General features: G+C 53.0%; 1 pseudogene across 1 annotated transcript in view; it reads right to left on the bottom strand.

The window, feature by feature from the left end:
- Positions 1 to 4,835, bottom strand: part of LOC146822372 (uncharacterized) — a 34,468-nt pseudogene extending 29,633 nt beyond the window's left edge. The window contains exon 1 of the transcript XR_014963271.1: positions 4,722 to 4,835. The product of XR_014963271.1 is annotated as an uncharacterized LOC146822372 (transcript). The remainder of the gene's footprint in view (positions 1 to 4,721) is intronic.
- Positions 4,836 to 6,911: the final 2,076 nt, after the last annotated feature.

A 6,911-nucleotide genomic window follows, 5' to 3' on the forward strand; every position in this document is an offset into this window, starting at 1 on the left:
GAATGTGTAATGATGCTAGGTGCTCTGGTTGTTGCTGGCTGCTCCCCAATAACTTGCTGGAGGCTCTGGTAGGTGGGTAGAAGCCTTTATTAACATTTAACTCTACTTCTCGAGAGAGCGCCGGGCAACACGCTCCGAACGCCGTCTCTCGTAGCGCGCTACTGCTCGCGCATGCGCAGTAGCGTCCAAGATGGCCGCTACGCACATCGCCGTCCTTACGTAGTGCGCGCGTCAACTAGACCGCGACACTACAGAATGATTGAGATACAGGAGCGATCACAAGCCCAGCCTTGTGCACGAGGCTTTGCATTATTCAGGCCTCTTGTGCCTCGACCCTGCTCTTACACATGGAACCAATCTCACAGGGAGTGCAGGGCCCGGGGAAGCTAGTGCTGGGGAGGTGGTGCATGCCAGGGGCTGTGTCCCAAAAGCAGGGACTGTGCTCTATGACAAAGAGCATGCATGGTGGCACAAGACGGGCACCCTGTATGTTGCACAACTACCAGCTTCCTACTGACATCCGTGTGCTCTGCAGATCGCAAGTTCGAATCTAATTCCCAGCCTTTCAAAAACAATAATGTGTAATACTAATAACCTCTACAGAGCTCAGAGGCAGCTAGAGTGTGGTATGAAAAGTTACTTAAAAACTGCACATTATCATTAATGAAATAAATCAGCAGATTTTGACTGGCAAGAAAGAGAGCGTGCGTTTCCTGCAAGGTGAATACCATGGTGTCCCTGTTGCTGGATAACATGCGCCGTGCACATTTCAAAGGGGCGCAAAGCGCCCTGGAGGGTAAGTCTTAAGCACCAGCCTGAGGATGGGCACAGGTACAGACAGCTGGCCCCTCCTGCTGAGACCCAAGGACACAGAAATGGTTAAGAGCACACCCAGCTGGTGCCACCTTGCTGCTTCTGGTCTTCCGAGCACCGCCACGAGGGTTGCACGCGACCCGTACTACACCGCAAATACTAGTTTTGCGAGTTAAACGCTTGCCGCTGAGACATGTGGTGATCTGCGGGTCTCAGGTTCACATCCCCCTCAAGGCTGACTCAGCCTTCCAGGCTTCCGCGGTGGGTATACCGAGTACCCGTATTTACATAACAGTAATAGCAGCTATGGATGGAGAGCCTCGCTGTCATTAATGCGGGGAAATGTTGGCGATGGGGAGAGGACCTGGGCAGCTGCCAGTGGTTAAAGCGGCGTTCACCCTTGTTTGCTAACGAGACTTGGGATAGACCCGAATTATCTGAACGGGACAACACCTATCAAGCTGACATTTCCTCCCAGAAAGGTCACAGATTACATCCTGAAAAACTGTGTATAAAATAAGTTGTGAAAATAAATTTGGTGCAACCACACACCTGCGATGTGAATTTGAGGACCACAGCTGCAGAACAGGTTCAAGGTGACATTACTTGTGTCTGAACTACCGTCAAACTTAGAATCAAAGAGCACGTCTGTTGATTGGGGGAACAATGCTCCAGCTAGGCGTTTTAAATACAGAAAAAGTCAAAAGCACTCACCCAAAATGTTTTACATGGAAGCACTTAGACTTGTTTTTAAATAGGATTTAACTGGCATCCCTAATGGGAATATATTTGAAGAGTGAGTTTCCAAAAACGTTAACGAAAACTCTAGCTGTGGCTAGTCCACGTTTTTTACCTTTTTGTCTCCATTGGCTCTTTCCGAATGACCATAAAATAGTTGGGTGCAGGCACTAAATTAAGACACAACCTGGATTGTACACTGCTGTGCTCAGAGAAGCCGAGCCCCGTAGCACAATGAAGGACAAAGTCAGTGACTGGCTGCTTTGGGGGGGGGGTCCTATTTTACAAAAGTACGGGGCCTGCAAAGCCAACGCACTCTTTAAACAAGCATTGGCCTCGCACGCAAAGTTAGCCAAGAATTGGTCGCGCGGCCATGTCATTTTCACGCCCGTGCGCCCAGTGAAAGTGATCGCGGACGCGATCAAGCACGGCGGAGGTACTCATGGTGACTGCGGGCGTACACGCTCACGTGCACGCAGGCTTTAGGCCACAGGCAGCACTTGGAAAACCCGCATACAAAAGACGTCTCGGCCAGACCAGCGCATGCGCTGGATCAGGCGAGACCTACAAAGGACATGTCTCCTACCCTTCCCAGGACCGCTAGAAAAGTCATGCTTTCCTGGAGAGGACACTCTAATCTAGACACAATCACAGATCGCATTCATATCCACCCCTCACTATTGCCTGAATCTCAAATGCTTTTCGGGAAGCAGCTTGGTTCTAGCCGATATGTGACTGCAGGAAGTGCACGGCCCAACCAGTCTAAGGAGCTGCAGGAACGGTCCCGGAGCTTTGCCAACAGGGGCACCCCCAGCGACCCCATCACCAGTGCGGGCCCTGTGGGGCTGAGCCCTCCGTACAGGTCGGTGCCTCTCCCTTCCTTTACACGCCACTGGCTGATGCTGGCGTTTGAAGGGAGAGGCACCGCATGCGCAGGGAGTTATGACGGGGTGAGCAGGGAGGGATGCCAGTTCATGCTGAGGTGGCTGTGGCTGTGGCACTGGCAGGGTGGTGCCACAGATTGTATGGGCAGGGAGAGGGGCAGAGGTGCGCTTTGGCAGTTAGAAGCCCAGATGGTAGGTATGTGCAGTGAGCGGACCGGGAGTAGACGCTGTGTGCAGTGAGGGACTTGGGGAGTAAAACATGTATGCAGTGAGACCTGGAGGAAGGAGTAGCAGCAGGTGGATACAGTGGGAGGCTCAGGACTCGGCAGACGGTGTGTGCAGTGAAAGGCTTCAGATCAGCCTGTGCACGTGATCTGCGAGAGGCTCCGGATTATGTGTCCAGTGAGAGGATCCGCAGTAGACTGTGTGTGCAGTGAGGTTCTCGGGATTACACGATGAGGATGTGTGCAGTGAGAGCCGCAGGAGTAAAGTGTGCGGCTTAGAAGCAGGCAGTGCGTGCACTCCGTGCAGTGAGAGAGCGCCAGGCGGGCAACTAGAGCCAAATTTCGGGGGGGCTGAAAGATTTCGGGGGCGCTAAATCCGGTGAGCCCAATGGATGTTGCGCGCCTGGAGAGCGCGTCATAGCACAGGGAGGGGCTCCGACTCTGGAGCAGATCATGTGTGCAGAGAGGGGCTCCTGAACAGAGTGTGTGCAGTGAGGGGCTCCTGAACAGATCGTGTGCAGTGAGGGGCTCTCGTGTGCAGTGAGGGGCTCCTGAACAGAGTGTGTGCAGAGAGGGGCTCCTGAACAGAGTGTGTGCAGAGAGGGGCTCTCGTGTGCTGTGAGGGGCTCCTGAACAGATCGTGTGCAGTGAGGGGCTCTCGTGTGCAGTGAGGGGCTCCTGAACAGAGTGTGTGCAGAGAGGGGCTCCTGAACAGAGTGTGTGCAGTGAGGGGCTCCTGAACAGGTCGTGTGCAGTGAGGGGCTCTCGTGTGCAGTGAGGGGCTCCAGAACAGATCGTGTGCATCGAGGGGCTCTCCTGGGTAGATCGTGAGCAGTGAGGGGTTCTCGTGTGCAGTGAGGGGCTCCTGGGTAGATCGTGTGCAGTGAGGGGCTCTCGTGTGCTGTGAGGGGCTCCTGAATAGATCATGTGCAGTGAGGGGCTCTCGTGTGCTGTGAGGGGCTCCTGAATAGATCATGTGCAGTGAGGGGCTCTCGTGTGCAGTGAGGGGCTCTCGTGTGCTGTGAGGGGCTCCTGAATAGATCATGTGCAGTGAGGGGCTCTCGTGTGTAGTAAGGGGCTCCTGAACAGATCGTGTGCAGTGAGGGGCTCCTGAACAGATCGTGTGCAGTGAGGGGCTCTTGTGTGCTGTGAGGGGCTCCTGAATAGATCATGTGCAGTGAGGGGCTCTTGTGTGCAGTGAGGGGCTCTCGTGTGCAGTGAGGGGCTCTCGAATAGATCGTGTGCAGTGAGGGGCTCTCGTGTGCAGTGAGGGGCTCTCGTGTGCAGTGAGGGGCTCCTGAACAGATCGTGTGCAGTGAGGGGCTCTCGTGTGCAGTGAGGGGCCCTCGTGTGCAGTGAGGGGCTCCTGAACAGATCGTGTGCAGTGAGGGGTTTCCGGACTCAGGGTACGTCCTTTAACAGCAGGTCTGCCGAGTCCTGGGGTTCAGATAAGGGAAAAGGCTCACCTGTACCTGCGTCGTGTCCTTTGAAACCAGGGCTGCGGGCGCCTTCTTCCGGCAACAAACCCACCCCTGCCGGAAAGAGGAGCTGCGGCCAAACACACTAAAGGGAGAGCCGCTCCCGGGCCAGAAATGAGGAGGAGTGCGGCAAGTGTTACCGCCCCCCCCCCCCCTGCACTCAGTGCACTGTCAGCCACCCTGCCCCTGCCCATTGCCCTGAACGGCTCCACTGTCCGCGCCCTGCCCATTGCCCGGAATGCCGCTCCGCTCCCCGCGCCCTGGGACAATTCATTATCGCCCCCTTTGAAACCCATTAGTTTTCTCCGTAGGTAAGGCAACGCCCCCTACGCCCCTTAATACCAGCCGCCACGAGCACCAGTTACATTACACAAGGGTACATTTATTTTTGTTAGGGGGAGGGTAAGCGATTCGCCCAGAATCACAGGAGATGGATCAGACGCCAAAACTCCAACCTGGACTCCCAGCTCCAGAGTCAGCTACTCAGGCCCTTACGCCACAATTACATTGCAGACAGAAGGGGGAACAAACCCCTCTCACTCAGTACCCTCCCCGGCTCCATTCCCCCCACACCGACAACTCACCTGCAGCAGATCACACGGCGCGCTCACTTCACGCAGCACTTCGGGATGAAAGTTACTCCCTGGCTGGCATCCAGGGCTAATGTGGTCGCCCCACCCCTTCCATTACTAGTGACGTCAGAGTGTGACATGGCCAGAGGTCAGACGGGGGCAGCCTCAGCACACCTTCCAATCACCCCCACCCGACACGGTGGTAAGAGGTTTCAGGACGGAGGGATAAGGGGCGGAGCCAACAAAAAAGTTTGTCTTTATTAAAAAACAATTCAGGAATAAGCGTTAACATGTCATTAAAGATACATTGTGTACATTAAGGCCGATCTTCTAACACGCCCCCAGCCACCCTCACACTCTGATTGACCGGCGTGAGTGAGCCCTGGTCATTTCTAAAAGAGAAAGAGAGATATGTTCGGCGGCTGCTCGGGGGGAACAGAAACAAGAAAAGATGAAAACAGACCCCAGAGAGCGCTTCCGATGCGGATATTTTACCCTCTCACAGCTGCAGCTCTGCCACGGACAGTCCAATGCTCCTGGCTGTGAGAAGAGGATACAAACAAGCATTGGCGCTGTGATTACAGACTGTAAAGCATAGCTGCCAAGGGTTCAGATTTGCTGTGTGTGACATTTTCATAATTTCTGTGCAATTGTGAGTGACATTTCAATGACTACGAGTGACACTTTCTTGCAAGAAAAACCAAGCTATTAAGACGATTGAAACCTATAAATATTAGAAATTAGACCCATCTGAGCAACAAGAAACTCTAAAAAGATGGTAAAACTGCTGCTACACTCCAGAAATGGAAGGACGCAAACCAACCTGGCGCATGGACCCCAGACAGGCCACTTGTTACTGGTCGGAAGTCTTAGCTTCTGCTCCAGCGGGAAAGGGTACATTTACATATCCTCCCTGCGTCACAGACCCGTCATCACACTAACTCATTCACGCACGCATCCATTGGTGGGGCCCATAACACCAACACTCATACGTCTCACTCGAACCTGGACACACTAACTCATTCACACACGCATCCATTGGTGGGGCCCATAACACCAACACTCATACGTCTCCCTCGAATCTGGACACACTAACTCATTCACGCACGCATCCATTGGTGGGGCCCATAACACCAACACTCATACCTCTCACTCGAATCTGGACACACTAACTCATTCACGCACGCATCCATTGGTGGGGCCCATAACACCAACACTCATACGTCTCCCTCGAATCTGCACACACTAACTCATTCACACACGCATCCATTGGTGGGGCCCATAACACCAACACTCATACGTCTCACTCGAATCTGGACACATTAACTCATTCACACACGCATCCATTGGTGGGGCCCATAACACCAACACTCATACGTCTCACTTGAATCTGCACACATTAACTCATTCACGCACGCATCCATTGGTGGGGCCCATAACACCAACACTCATACGTCTCACTCGAATCTGCACACATTAACTCATTCACGCACGCATCCATTGGAGGGCCCATAACACCAACACTCATACGTCTCACTCGAATCTGCACACATTAACTCATTCACGCACGCATCCATTGGTGGGGCCCATAACACCAACACTCATATGTCTCACTCGAATCTGCACACACTAACTCATTCACGCACGCATCCATTGGTGGGGCCCATAACACCAACACTCATACATCTCTCTCGAATCTGCACACATTAACTCATTCACGCACGCATCCATTGGTGGGGCCAATAACACCAACACTCATACATCTCACTCGAATCTGCACACATTAACACATTCACGCACGCATCCATTGGTGAGGCCCATAACACCAACACTCATACGTCTCACTCGAATCTGGACACACTAACTCATTCACGCACGCATCCATTGGTGGGGCCCATAACACCAACACTCATACGTCTCACTTGAATCTGCACACACTAACTCATTCACGCACGCATCCATTGGTGAGGCCCATAACACCAACACTCATACGTCTCCCTCGAATCTGGACACAGGAGGAAGAGAAGCGCTGGACATGTGGGGGTACCTTATTACCTATAGAAAGAAATATTTACAGTATTTACATATTATACATCTGCACTTATAGAATCCTAACCTTAGCATCAAGGCACTCCACCACTCGGTCGATGGACCAATTAGTTGGACTGGTTGATGGTGATTTAGAACCAGATAAAACACATT

The sequence above is a fragment of the Triturus cristatus genome, chromosome 6 (genome assembly GCF_964204655.1).
Source record: "Triturus cristatus chromosome 6, aTriCri1.1, whole genome shotgun sequence".
Taxonomy (NCBI): domain Eukaryota; kingdom Metazoa; phylum Chordata; class Amphibia; order Caudata; family Salamandridae; genus Triturus; species Triturus cristatus.